Source organism: Condylostylus longicornis, unplaced genomic scaffold (genome assembly GCF_029603195.1).
Source record: "Condylostylus longicornis isolate FDR11 unplaced genomic scaffold, ASM2960319v2 ptg000010l, whole genome shotgun sequence".
Lineage (NCBI taxonomy): Eukaryota > Metazoa > Arthropoda > Insecta > Diptera > Dolichopodidae > Condylostylus > Condylostylus longicornis.
The window spans coordinates 15,227,200-15,242,920 of NW_026577979.1; the positions used below are offsets into that span (position 1 = coordinate 15,227,200).

At 24.8% G+C, this 15,721-nt stretch overlaps 1 protein-coding gene across 12 annotated transcripts in view; it reads right to left on the reverse strand.

Annotated features, from left to right (window-relative positions):
- LOC129618696 (cytosolic purine 5'-nucleotidase) overlaps positions 1–15,721 on the reverse strand; it is a 120,877-nt gene that overhangs the window by 62,407 nt on the left and 42,749 nt on the right. Inside the window, exon 1 of one of the 12 annotated variants that reach the window (XM_055533610.1) lies at positions 4,833–5,031. The exons of 10 other annotated variants lie outside the window; for them this stretch is intronic. The gene's annotated coding sequence lies outside the window, so the exon portion shown is untranslated. Of the gene's footprint in view, positions 1–4,832; positions 5,032–15,721 lie in introns of those variants that run through there. One more of the 12 variants, XM_055533611.1, reaches the window with a different exon arrangement.

Here is a 15,721-nt window from a genome sequence, read left to right on the forward strand (position 1 = left end):
TTCTAATGAAAATATGCAAACTAAATACAAGGTACTTCAAAAATTTTCTATGTTTATCAATTTTCAACGTTTTATTTTAGAATTAATTAAGTAGTATAAAATATTTATTATAAAAGATTTATACTAATAACAAAATTTTCAAAACAAAATAATAAACAATTTATGTATGTATGCGTATGTATGTAGTAATTATAATTTAATTAGCATGACAATTTAAGATTTCGGAATTTTAATTTGTATGTTCAATGAATTTACCACTCCCAGGCAATGATTTTTTTTAAGAGCAAAATTTTGCGTTTATTGTAGTTTTTTATATGTGTTAAAAATTATGTATCAAAATAATCATTTTAACCCATTAGTAGACAAAGTTTTTTTCCTGATTATTAATAGAAATTTTTCCAAAATCTTTTGAATGTATTATTTGAAATAGCTCTAATTATTTTAAATTAATTTGAATTAATATTGAATATTACTTTTGCTGTGGTTGTTTTGAATACACTATGGCGAACAGGTGTATAAAATATTAATAGTGCCAAAATAACTCTACCATTTGTCTATCATTGTTTGTATCCATTTTTTTTTCTTACTAAATTATTTAATAATACTTATATCGAATTGTATCTGCTTGGATTTTGCGATCGTCATTTCTCTACAATTTTTTTGATCAATTGGTAAGTGCGTAAAATTCAAAGTAAACCGACCACAGCTTAAACCCAAGACCCTTCGATTAAAAGACCGGTCCCTACTTAGCCACTGCACTATTGGTGAGACAGAAAGTCCATTCATTTTTAATATCGATAATTAATGAATGAATGAAAAAAATTTCGAAAATCGGAATGACAAAAACAAAATCATAAAGTCTAAACAACGTAATTAAATTTATTTGTAAGAAAAAAAAATTTAAACAGAAATAGCGTCAAGTGTTTTATTTAAAAAAAAATATACGCATTTAAAAAAGTAGCAGGTAATAAATTGATGCAGAGTACGACGATTCCGTACCTTCGAAATATGTTGTATAAGTAGGCTGTCAGTACTATTAAAGAATTTAATTCTTGACTAAATAACGACATTACATTTTCGCGAAACTCTGTAATTAATACTTTCTTTATTATATTTATAATGCTGTTTTTATCTCAATAATAATTATAGGCTATCCATCTAATCATTCAATATCGAAGGTCCATTAAAACCAAGCTATTGCGATAAACTATATCTATACCTCTACAAAGGTTTTCCACAAATTGCTTGTAAATTTATTTTATAATTCATTAAAAATTTAAAAAATATTTTATTCTTTATCTATGGTACAAAAAATATTTTTGTAATTTTCAGACACAGGCTCTAGTAAGTCTTAATTTTATTATAAGTTTTCAAAATGAAATTAAATATAAATTTTCGCAAATATAAAAATTAATTTTACTACTATATTCTTTTAATTAACAAAGAAAATAATCCAGATTGATTCTATATGAAAGCTTAATCCTTCGGCAAACAACTTGCATATGTTTAGTTTTTGTTTCAATCACTTCAAATCAGAAAAAATTTCATTCAAAATTAAATTGTTAACACAAGAATTTTTTTAAAAATTAATTTCACTAAATTTATAAACGAAATATTTGCAAAAATTTAATAAATAATTAATTTATTAAATTAAATAAATTAAATAAATAAATTTCTTTCATAAACTAAGATCACAAATTAATTACATTTTCAAATTAACTTTGTATTATTGTTTCAACTATTTTAATTTTTAAATTTAATTAATTTTTTTCAACAATATTTTATTTTCTATATTGGTGTTATTTTATGTGGGTTGATAAATTTGTTTTTGTTTTTTTTAATTCTATTTCAATGGTTTTTTTTTAATTGCATACAAGATCAATTTTTTTTTGTTTTATTTAAATGTTATGTTACATTCTCAAACGTTGTTTCAATACTGCCACACATTCATTCCATAAAGAGAGAATTTAAAATTCACAGAAACGAAAAAATAATAAAAAAAAAATCAAATATTTTTATCACATACACAAACCTTATTATGTCAAAAATTAGAAACTGTGTCAAATTCATAAAACATAATAAAAAAACAATCAGTTTTCATGCATACAAACAAATGTTTACATATGCCTATTGTACAAATGTACAAATATTAAAATTGCGTATGTATGTATGTATGCCTTCATATAAGACTGATTAATATTATTACTTGTTATTAGTAATAATTTATATTTTGCTAATACGCCGTGATAAGATTAAAAAATAGCATTGTTGTTAAAACAAGAAAAAAAATATAAATAAATTTTTTTTTTCAATTTTCTCTGTATACACAAATATACATTCATGTTTAACAAAGCAAAATTCAGCAATAAACTAAAAAGTGTTGAACTTTTAAAAATAGTGTAAGAATACAAAAACAAAAATCAGCTGTTTAATCAGCTGAAATTCAACATATACGCATACATTAATCTATATCCATACATAAGTTTTTTTATACATAAGTGGCTATTTTTATATCTTAAAAAACGTTCACATTTTAGAATTGGAACTTTGAACTTGTTTCGTTTGCTTCTCTTTTATTATTTTTTATTCTTCATAAATTTCTTTTAAAAATTTGCCTATAATTTGCTTTTACTATTCAAGGCGGTAACAAAAAAAATTTCACTTTTTACAAATTTATTAAATACACTTACTACCTGTAGGAACCATTTCTTTAAACGAGAAAAACAAGTTAACAATCACCAGTATTAGAGATGACGCAATTTACGTAAAAAGGTGTGTAGAATAGAGAACGCAACAATTATAGTACCTACACCTCGAATTAATGACATTCAGAGAGCAAACAGTGAGATAAATCCCAAAAAGAATTTCTCCGTATCCGGAAAAGAGTGTAGATAAGGCAATTTTTGACATTTTAGTGAAGAGGTATTATTTCATAATAAAACAAAAAATTATACTAAAGTGATTGCTTAAAACAAATCTGTTAACTCGAATAGCACACCGAGCAACAACACAATTCACAAGACGTTTATATGTACGTGCACATACTCACACAAAATAACCGTCATATATACTTAAAATAATAATTACACTTTGTTCGAACTTGTCGTAATAATTATTTTTTACTCCATTAAATGCTTTGCTATAAATTTAAATATTTTTTCTCTTACTCTTAATTTAACTAAGAGAACTTTAATGTTGTATTTTTCAAGCAAATGTTTGAGTTGAGTAGTTAAAATTGCGTATAGGCAAAAAGCAAAACTCGCTTTAAGTACAATGTGAGTAAATCAATTGATAAATTGATAAAACTATTTAGTGAGAGAAGTTCATTTAACCATTTTTCTTAATTGGTTTCTGTTTTTTATATATTTTTCTGTAACTGTTTCTCTATTTTCTAATGCGAACGGAAGAAAAATGAACCGTAAAATAAGCATAAAATTAAATTAAAAACCAATTAAAAAATGGCTTCAGAAGCTAATATAATAGGAAATTAAATCGGAAACACTGCAAGAATTAGTTCGGCTAATTTAAAACGTTTTCTAGATTCTGTATCTATTCTGTAAAGTTTAAAAATTAGGGAGTTAATTTTAAAAAAGCTTGGCTCAGACTAAGCCAAAAACTATTAGACCCTGTTGACATCAAATGCTGCAATATATGTAGTTTTATTTTAATTCAAGCAGTTCGAAATGGGTTATATTCGTATATCACTGGATGTGAGTCATTAAAGTTCTTTATAATCAAAGTTTTGGCTTTTTAGATTTACTAATTCAAGAGTTGATGATGACTCATCCGTCCCTCAAGATTTTTTTCAAAATTTTTGATAACAGAAAAGCTTTTTTAAGCAGCTTTTGTATTCAAAGAGTTTTTTTAAAAAAGTCATGATACTCGAAAGACTTTTTGAAGAGCTTTTTAAATTTGATATTCTCGCTTCAATTTATCGAATTATTCAAAAGCTTAAAATGAGTCATTAAGTATTTCATCAAGATTTTAATGAAAAACTTTTTGATACTAGAAGTTTCTGCGCCAAGAAATTCATCGACTGATCTTATTTCTTCATTTAATTTTAGTTTTACTACCTCAAGAAATAAAATGGACTTTTACAGTCAAAATGAACTCTTCTATACTAAAATTTTATTTTTATTACACGATTTAAATCTTTAAATATTTTAATTAAAATATTAAATTTATTTCATTTCAAAAAAATTCTATAAATGTGATTCTATAAAAGTTTTGTTTGTATTTACATAAATATAAATTTATTTATAAAAAAAGTTTTATTCCTTTGTCCATTTCACATTTGCCTCTACATTTATGCATGTACATGAGTTTTACTTATGAAATATTAAAATTTATTTACTATGACTAAAGTTTATTTACTCATCATATCAGGGTATGATGAAATTATTTGTTCGTTTAAAATCATTTTGACTAGTTAGCGGAAAAATACAATGTTTTTTAAAATTTATTGATAAAGAAAAAGCAAACAATGGAAAATGCAAAAATAAATCGAATGTTGGAGTTCGCCCCGTTAACACAAAGCTTGATACAATACTATAATCAAAACATTTTTGTATAACATACTAAAGAGATCCAAATGCTTTACTTCTTAAATATTAAAAATTATAATTTTAACTTATGGACTTTTCTCATGATATAAATTGGACAAAAATGTTGTATAAAAGATAAGTATGATAGCACACAATAACTATGTTTGATAAAGTTGAATAAAAGACGTTTTGCTTAAAACTTGTATATTAAAACACTTTTCTTTCAGACTTGAACTAAAACAAGATTTTTAAAAAATTAATTAAATATTTAATTGATATTTTTTTTACTTTTAAAAATTATAAATCACAATTAATGTAAAAATTGACACAGAATTTGTTTACTAACACAAATTATTATTATTTATTTTAATTTTATTTAAAATTTAGTATCAAAATTAAAATTGCTATTATTTCTAAAAATAAAACAAATTTTTTATTTTAACGTTAAAATTGCGTTTTCATGCGCGTTTTGAACTGTTCACGTCTTAAGTTCAATGTAAACTGCACAATAAAGCTTTTTCAATGCTATTATGAAGTCCAAGCTCAAGAGCTCTTCAACAAAACACAACGAAAAAACAAAGAGAAAAAAATAACAACAAAAATGTAATAATATTAAAATTTGAATTAAACTATTCTAGTTTAGTAAAGTTAGGTAGCCTAGCTAACTAACTAGTGACTACTCAGTTTAATATGTATATATATGATAGTATATACAAACGTCTTCACATACATATTCGCGTATAGGTAAGTAGATTTATTGTCTAGTTTTTTGGAGAAAAATAAAGAAAAAAAATTATTTCTCATACTCGCGTTGATTTTTATTTGAAAAATTCATCATTTTTGTTAGTTTTTCAGCAGTAGAAAAAATGTAAGGGGAAAAAAATAGAGTGATTTAAGATTTTATAGGCTTTAATAGCCCAACATTTATTATTATAAGTACGTGAAATTTATGCACGTGTATACACGTACATACATACAAATTTATTTATAAATAAAATATTTATGAACATGTAAAATAATATTTTTAATAAATTGTATTTGTTTTCCTAATAGCTGACACGCTAGAAATGATTTTGTTATTGAAAACAATTAACACTATTCCAAAAAATTATTGTAGAGATTCTAAAAATTGTTTTTGATTAAATTGTTTCGTGAATAAATTTACTCTAGCTTTTTTAATAGGCCATGTACGTGTACTATATTATTTTTATGGATAAATTGTGATAGGTTTGTACATACATGTATATATGTAAGTACATCAGACATACTTATATTGGAACATACGAATTAAATACTCAAGTACTTTTTTTTGCATATGAATAATATTTAAAAGAAGAGAGCAGAGCAGGGATGTATCAAAACAAAAAATTTTAGTGTGGGTTGTTATTCATTACTTTTCACATAAATATTTTAATATTATTGGTTAATAAAAATATTTTAAAATATTTAAAAACAAAATTATTTTTGAGTATAACGATATAAATAAGTTTATTGATTTTAAGCGCAAAAAAGCTAATTTTTTAATCTTTCTTCAAAAGATTAAAAATCTTAAAAGATTTTTAGCGCATTTTCACTTCGTCCATCTCTTCTTTTATCTCCTGCTTGTTTTCTATTAAAAAATCTACTGGAAAATAAAAATTTGAAGTTTCGCTAGTAAACAATTTTTACAGAAAAAAGAAATAATTGCTTCGAAAACATGTATATATATAAGTTTTTGATATGAATTGCAAGTTTTGTATGATTAAGATCGTAACAGGCCGAAGATATAAAATTTTTTCTATTATTACAGCAAAATTTTCTTTCTTTTCACTACCAAATAATTGGTCTTCAAACTTAGCAAAATATCTGTTTTGAGTAACGTTTCAAGCAATGTTGCTGCATCGCTTAAAACTTCGTGGTTCATTTTGTTTTGTATTTGGTTGAATTTGGCTAAAAAAATAATAAAAACTTCACTCGCAAAAAGCTTGACTCCATTAAGTTATCCGTGAAGTACACGCAGTAAGAACAACTTGAAAGTACTAAAATATAGAGAAAACTAAATAATTTTTCGATTTTAACGTCTCACATAGGATTTGTTTTTTTCTTGTTATATAAGAAATTACAAATATTTTTTAAATTTTCTTTACAATGAAGTTAAGCTTGTAGTATTTTATGTCAATAAAAATAGTAAGCTCTGAAAAATTTTGAGATGTGACAAATGCAAATCAATTCTCTATGATTTCGCCTCAAATTGCAATCTTATTTCCTATAAGTATAAAAATGATTTTTTACATTAAATATTCCAATTCAAGAAAAGAGAATTTCGCATGCGATTACAAATTCTAATATACCAAAGACAGCGCACTAACACTGGTTTATTCAAAAGAAATACGTGTCTAATAAATTGTATAGAAAATATATTTTATTATGGGAACTAACCGTTCATTGTAACAGGTGCGAAAATATTTTTATTTTCATGATCCAATTCAATAGGAAAATTTTCAAGAAAATTTATGCACTTTATTGCATTTTCAAAGTTTTTAATCGCATGAAAATTAAAATTATTTAAGGAAAAAGAAAATTATTGTGAATTAAACAAATGCTGTGCATTAAACATGCATGTAATCTAACCATAATGCATGGTAGATTACATAACGCGAAACAAAAAAATTATCGATTTATCAATTTCAAGGAAGTCTTAAAATAAATTGCATTTTCTTTGTGTGATTTTTCTTTTTTTTTTTTTGTTTGAAGATTTGCGATAACTTTTATACAAATTTACAAAATTATGCGCTAGCAGTTATTTTTATTCATTTTGACCTTGATCGAAAAATTTCTAATATTTTCGAAACAATATGAGTGTATTAAGCACATGAATGTATGAACAAAATTATTTGAAATTCTTAGAATATCGGATAAGATACAAAAAGGATTACTCACTCAGTGAAACAAACTATATGAAATATTGTGCATTGCTTTAACACAAAAAATTAAGAAAAAATTAAAAATTCACTGACATTTTTTTAAAAAGGTTACCATTTTTATTGTAACACGATATTTTTTATTTCAATATTGCAATTTTTAAATAATCAAAAGTGTAAAGTGTTACTTTTGATAAAAAGAAAACTTTTAACAATCACGAAAAATATTTTTGAAATGAGTGAAAGCACGGAAACATTAAAAACGAAACAGTAAAAGCGAAATTTAAATAAAGGTTACGTTCTTGAAACTTTTCTACAAAGAAATTATAAAAATTTTTAAAAATTATACTGGGTGGGTCATTTATGATTTTGTATCTGTAAGAATTTAATTATTGAACCGTTTGTTTAACACGAAGCACCATCTTGTCTAAAATAAATACCAATCGAATATTAAGCACTTTTTCATGTGCCAAAAGCGTGCATTATTCATGGCGCAGAAGTAATTTTTACGCTTGAATCGCAATTCAAGAATTTCCAAATGTGTTCGAATAAATAATAAAGTTGGGTCAAACCAATGGTCCATGCTTTTCTGTGTTTGCAAAATTTGAAAAATGCTCATGGTTTCATTGCAATAAATATTTAAAAAAAATAGCACTTTTATGCTTTTGGGGATACAGATTTTAGAGAGGGGGAAATAGGTAAAAATTGTTGGCCCACCCTTTAGATAAATGCATATTTTTATATGAAAATATTTCTTTGAAGGTATACTGTTTTGTCAGCATATAAGTAGTCATTTGAGAGCTACTGTTTAGGTATTTTAAATTCCATCACCATTTTCAAAAAGTTGAGACAAGCAAACCTTTAGTTTTACCAAAGTTTTCAATTTTAGTTGTAAATAATTAATTTTAAAGTTTCATGGTAAGTTTGAAAGTGCATACATAACATATTTTCGTTGATTGTTTTGATTGATAAAGTATTTGTAAACTTTATATAAAAATTTATAAATACACATACATTTAATATAATTAAACAATTAAATCTTCATCACCACCGGTAGTAGAACTTAACAATTAACCCATTAAGAACTAAGGTTTTCCTAATTCGAAAGTATATATTAATGTTACAGCATGATCTATTAAAAACAATTTATTAATACGGGTTCTTTTGGTCTTCTTCGTACAACGATAAAATTTATTTTAACCGTCGAATGCTGCCTACATTTTCAAATAATATTTTAATGTCATTTTAAGAAATGATTTTTACAGATTACCATAATTCATAACTTAACTCAAGAACATTATTTTTCGAATAAAATAATAGACAACAAAGATCCTACTCAATTTTTTCTGTCCATCATTTTAGCAATTTATTTATGAATGTTTAATATTAAAGTCCTCAGCATGATTTTTTCATCTTTCTCAAATTTATTTCTCAATTGTTTTGATCTTTTTTTCTTTTTTTTTCTCATTTTAAGATTAATAAATTTATTAGAGTGACTTGTAGATTTACAAATTTGAGATGAACATTCGGCACAATAACAAAAGAAATTTTTTTTCCATAGTATTCGAGTATTTTCGAAAAAGTACTTGAGTACTTTTTTTACCAGACAAAAAAACAAAAATTGAAAAGAAAAAAAGAAGTGTCAGAAAAATAAGCACAATTTTATAATTCAATTAAATTATTCTCAAATCAGAATCTATTAAAATTTAAAGTTGTTGCCATACGTTGTCAAATGTTACTTCATAGTTGTATTTTCTATTATTGAAAATTATAGCAAAATATTCGGTTAGGAAGAAATTAAAGAATTAAAAAATCTCGAAAAACCAAAAACTGAGTTCAATTTTAAAAAGGGTAAACTCTTAATAAACTCTGTTGTTATTTAAAAGGCTTACTTGAAATTTTTACTCTGTGATATTTTAAGAGTTTTGTTAATTTTTTAAACATGACTTGACGTATGACAACTAGCTTTTTGTGTGATATATTCGGAAAGACCAATTTTGCAACTTCGTTACATATTCAGAAATTATCTAGCCAAGCTGGTTATCTGTATAAGGTGTTGAATAGTAAATATAAACGCAAAATTTGACGTATACCCAAAGAAAATAATCTAAAGGTGATAAATCTTTTGGTGTGGATAAAATTAACACTGGCTAAAATAGTATGGCAACTCCAATGTTGTCAAAAAGTAATAGTTTTATTAGACAATTGTGGTCAGTATTATGTATCTATATTTATAATATGTTATGTTTATTGCATATAGCACCATGTATGTATGGATATGTGTAGTACATCTAATTTGAACAATAAATTTTTAATAGACCATGTTGAATGTTAAATTTTATTTAGGACAAATTGTTATAGGTTAATATCGTGGGTACTTAAACAAAATATCAAAATTAGTAATCAAGTTTTAGATTTTGTACAAATAGTTAAAACAAAATATTTTTGAATTTTGCCGAATTTTACGCGATTTTTCGTAGATTTTACTATTTAAAATAATTTTTTCTCTTAGTTATAAAATTTTATTTTCATATTATTTAAAATTTAAATTTTAAAAGCGGAAATTTATTAATAATTCATTTAAAAAATTAAAAAATTTTTTTCTGTTCACATATTTTGTAATTATTAAACTTTTATATTCTAATAATGTGAAACTCATATCGTTTATGAATATTTGTAACTGGTAAAGCCGGTTGTATAAAATATTCAAAAAGGTACGCGATATAAAATAGTATTTAGAATACAAAGTACAAGTGAAATAAAAATTGGCTAAAAAAATTAAATAATTAAATTATAAATTGAATATTAAATTTAATGGAAAAAAGAGGGTCAACTTAATTATTGTAAAATATACGAGTGAGTGGGTGTGGGTTCTTTTGATATTGTTTTTGGATTTTTTATAAAATTAATCAATTCGTTTGAATTCAAATCGTTTAAAAACTATATGAAAAAAAATCATGTGGATAATAAAAAAGTAACCGGTTTAAAAGTACAATAAATTTTGTATATTTTGCATTTTTAAACAATTTAAATTTAAGGTTTTGCTCAATATAATATTATTGTAGTTTGTAACAATAATAAAAATTTATATATGCAAATCCATGTACGAAACGAAATATATGAACATATGTATATGTATATATATACACATATCCATTGGGATGTGCAAACGTATAATAAAATTCAATATAGAGAATAGTGGTGATTTTATTGACTGACTGTTCACAAATGCATAGATGGAAAATTCTAGTTATATAGACAATTATATATATAGACTAGGTATTTAGAGCATATGGGTAATAATGCAATAGTATATACTAGATAAATTGAAATTATTTTAGAATTTTAAAGAAACATGTCTAATAGAGCAAAACATCAAAATTGTGCGATAAAATAGTCAAGAGCTGTAAAATGTGAATTAGATATAAAAAACCACTTTGTAATAATTTCGAACATGGTGCCTTCCGCTCACTAGGGAGCACCGAACACATCTAAAGAGGTGTATTCAATATCTCACCGTCAGTAATTCTTTGCACCGTCACACAAATAACGTGGTTATCTCCGTATTTGTTTGTCCAAATGCATATGGTTACGGTGCCTACCATTTCTACAAAAATTCTTGAACATAAAAGTTGCTTCATATTTTTTACGATCATCATACAGATTGAGATTTTCCAACCGTACGTTTAAATATGTTTGAACCTTTAAAATAGTTCTAATTCGGTTCTCCCACTAATCTAATGCTCTATTCATTTCATTTGATAATAAAAGGCATATTTCAAACAAAATTTGAACAGTACAACAATATAGTCTGTATATAATAAAATAATTATAATATATAATTATTATATATATAATAATTCTTTGCCTTCTTATCAGACAAATCCAGGTAAATTTGCGATTGAATAGAATGAATTGCAATCCGACACATGTTCGTTATTGAACTCAAGGAAAAAAGTTTGTTAAGTTTTTAATCTTTAAAGCAGATGTGATCCAAAATTCACTCTGATTCCTTATATGACCACTCTAAATTTCAATTTCAAACAAAAATGATTATTATTTGCTACCACAAATTTTTTCTTCATGCTTTATTTTTGAACTTTTATAATTTTTTATGTACTGCTTACGTTCATAATCATTATTTACAATTGCTATTAGCAAATTTTCAACTTTTATTTAATTTAAATTGACTTATAAAATTTTATATATACGAGTAGAAACAGATGTGAAAATATTGGAAATGATGCAAAAATGAAAACATTTTAATTTTGTTGAAATCATTTAATATTAAAACAAAAATATATTCAAATTAAATTTATATTAGCTAGGAGAAAAATTAAATTAATTTAATTGCATGTCGCGCTGTCAGATATTGTTTATGAATTTTGCTGTTTTGATTTATAAATAAAATTATTGTTTGACTCTTTCGAGAGAATAAATCTCGATGAAATATCACCACAGGTATTTAAAATTTTAATAAATTGGAATCATTTATTAAATTATATATAAAATGAAGCAACTGAGTACAATAAAATTAAATGTAATTTCTTGTTTCCCTGCTTTGGTATTTATGCCATTGGCTATGCGAAAAGGTAAATTTTATTATATAAAGAAAAATACCTAAGTAAATTATTAAAGAAGTCTATTGTTTTTTTACATGCAGTTTTAAAGTCTGTTATTCAAGGGTTAAATAATTTCTTAATTAATATTAAAAATTTAAATATTTTTAATCAAAATTTTTATTTTTTAATTATAGATTATTCATAAATATTAAATTGCGGCAACAAAATAAGCGATAATATAGTCAATAAAAATCATTAATAATGTAGAATAGGGGAAAGTCCAAAAAAAATTTAGAATTATAAATAAAAATTTTCCGCAAATATGAGATCTAACATGTTGTGTTATCAATAGTATGTAGAAGGAAACATTTGTAGTGAAATAAAAAATATTTCATTTATACACCACATGGTGAATATATAATACACTCCGTGGTGAGTGGTGAATATTCTTTTCGAACAAATACTCCCTCGATTTTTTCTTAATCATTCTTCAAACATTTATTTTATCGAACATGTCGTATGACAATCAATTTGAATTGGTGTGAATATTCTGTAAAGACGATTTACTCTAGGGTAATCGAGTGACGTTGACTACAAAAAATTAAGCAAAAATTATTCAAAACTTAATAAAAGGCGAGAACATTAAATGTTCAATTTTGTACTCCCTTTAAATACTTCCTACATTTACAAATAGAGTAACAATTTTTATAACAACCTTCAAATATAATTTGTATATTAGTATTTGTATAGAATTTTTGAAATGAACAAAGATTTAATCGAATTTCCATTGTATAGATAGCGTGAGTATCGCTACAATCATCATCAAACACAAAAAAAAAACTACAAATTATAAAAAAAACTTTAAACTTGGACTAGTTTCGTTACAATAGTCCACACGTTTTCGATTCTTTTTCTTTCTTGTTATTGTTGTTATTATAAATTGTTTGTATGTCAAATATATATGTTTGTAAATATTGACAGTTTAATAATCTGACAATAAAGTGTCATAAAAATTTAACTATACATACATAATTTTTTATAGAGACCAGACATTATAAATTTTTGATTTCAATAATAAAAACACAAAGAAAAAATTAAAAACTTTTAAAACGCGAAAAAACTTGTGAAAAAAAAAATTTAAAGCATTTTTTTGTACTTTAATCATATTTTAAACATTTTACACTTGTATATTTGAATTGATAGCTGATAACATTTTGCGATAAGTATAATAAAAAATAAATAATTTCAGTGCTTTTTAGCACTTTTCCAAAAAATTTTTGAAAAAAAAGCTTATTAGTTTCACTCTGTCCGTCCGTCCGTTTGTCCGTGGACACTTTTTTTGTTTACAAAACTTCTACACCCTTGAAGATAGAAAGCTGAAATTTAACACGTACATAGATCTTTACTAGAAACTTATTTCCGTAGAACAAAATTTTTACCTATCTTCCCCCCTCTAGAAGTTATACCCCCCTAAAACCCTAAAAAAAGCCTTTTTTAAATATTTGTTGCAATGAAACCATAAGCATTTTTGAAATTTTGCAAACGCAGAAAGGCAGCAGCTTGCTTCCTTTTTTTCCAAATTTTTGATGTCGCTTTTCTTCTAGACCCCAGTCTTTAGAAGCTTGAAATTAGGGTCTTTTAGACATTAACAAATAGTTCATTTCGTTAGAAGAAAATTTTTTTCCATCTCCAACCCCTCTCAAGTTATCGCCTCTTGAAATTTGTAAAATTTGAATTTTTGACACCTTATATTTCTGAAACCGTAAGTTTTTTCAAATTTCTATAAACGCAAAAAGCTAACGGTAAATTTCATGACATTAACAAATATAATTATTTTTCTTAACTCACACAATTAACCCTTAAAACCGACCATTATGTTAACCCCTCTTTATATTAATTTTTGCTTTATTTCAAAGACAGCAAAAATCGTTCATCCTAAATATATGCAATCCTGGAAATAGTTTTGTATATGAATGAAAATAATTTTAATAGTGTGATAGGTATACATAGACTGTATTTAAAAGCAGAATTTTCACTTGTTGAAGAGAAAAGTGCTACAATACAAACCATTGGTTTGACCCAACTTTATTTTTTTAAATTTATGGGCATGTCAATGGAACTTCATGTTAATTAGAGTGATTCTTTTGCAATACTGATAAGTTTGATATGATATTTGCCATTTCACAAAAAGATGTTAAAAATTTATTTTTAGTATAACTTTAATTAAATGACATTTTTAAGAAACTTGCCTTATCGCAATGGTCAGGAAATAATCAAAGTTTTTGTTTTACTGTGTGTAAGGGTTAAAGAAACTTTGTAAGGCGGTAATATGTTTTGATGACAGGAACATAATTATTTCTTATGAAAAGTAGAACAACGTAACATTTTAAAATGCTATGCTGCTTTGGATTGCTATAGTTGTTGTCCAATTACAATTTTCGTAAAAAGTAGTCAACAAAATTTAAATAATTTGTAGAGTAAACTGGTTGTCTGCATATTTCCTATACGTTTTTTACATTTTAGCTTTTCAAATTACTATAAACTATTTTTAATGTACGTCAGAAATTTAAACCCTTAACCATAAAGGGAACATAAAGTCACAGCTGTAATTTTTAAGGGCTTGATGAACAATAAGCAAATGCTAATTAAATTTTTGTAGGAAATTTTGTATGAGTATAAGATTTTCATTGAAAAACAATTTGCGTACTCTTAATGGCGCAATTGAAGTGAGCAACTACCGAATGAGCGTAAAGTTAAAAAGATATCTTAGAAATTAATTGCAGGAAGCACACAAGTTCTAAATTAACATAAAAAATATTATGCAAAAAAATCATGTCGACGGCGAAGCTCTTCAATTAGATAAGGAATTAATTTGATTAAAGTTGTTAAATCTTTTTTAATATACCCTTTCTGAATTAAATCTCCATATGATATGCAGATTAATAATTAAATGTTATAAGATCGCGACATTCATAATCGCCGTTAAAGTTTTGATAAAAATAATAGCTTTATAATTTTTCATTTTTGCCAACAGAATTGAAAAAAAATGTGATTATGAATTTCACTCTGTCTGTCCGTACGTTTATTTAAAAAAATTTCAACGCCCATAAAAATGGATCATTGGGAGAAGCCCACTTTTCTAGAGAAAACTCTTGCCAGCCCTCTTCCCTCTAAAAGTTATTACTTTTCAAAGTCCTAAATATTGCTAATTCTACTGTAGCACCATAAGCAAGCATTGTAATTATGGCACGATAAATTTTTTCCACTACTATTTTTACATGTTAAGTTTCCAAAACTTATCAGCTTACAGTCTCAAAACATTTTGTTTTAACAATTATTTTTGTTTTAACAGTCTAATTAACCGACGAATTCGTCCATTGTATTATGGATTAGTTCATTTTTGTTCATCCAAAAAATATGCAATAATTATTTATTGCATAATTTATCTTTGGTCATTATTAAGAATAATAATTAGGTAAAAAATTACTTTAAAAATATTTTTTACGTTTTCAAGAGAAAAGTACTGCTTTACAAACCATTGGATTTATCCTAATTGATTTTTTTATTGCTATAAGTACTCCATTCAATAAATTCCTTCTCATTAAATTCTATGTGTTCTATTTGGGTAGTACGTGTTTACTATTATTAAAACTAATAAAACAAATTAAAGTTTAAAAATAATTTTTGTTTGTGTAAGTTTTAGTCATTATAGTCA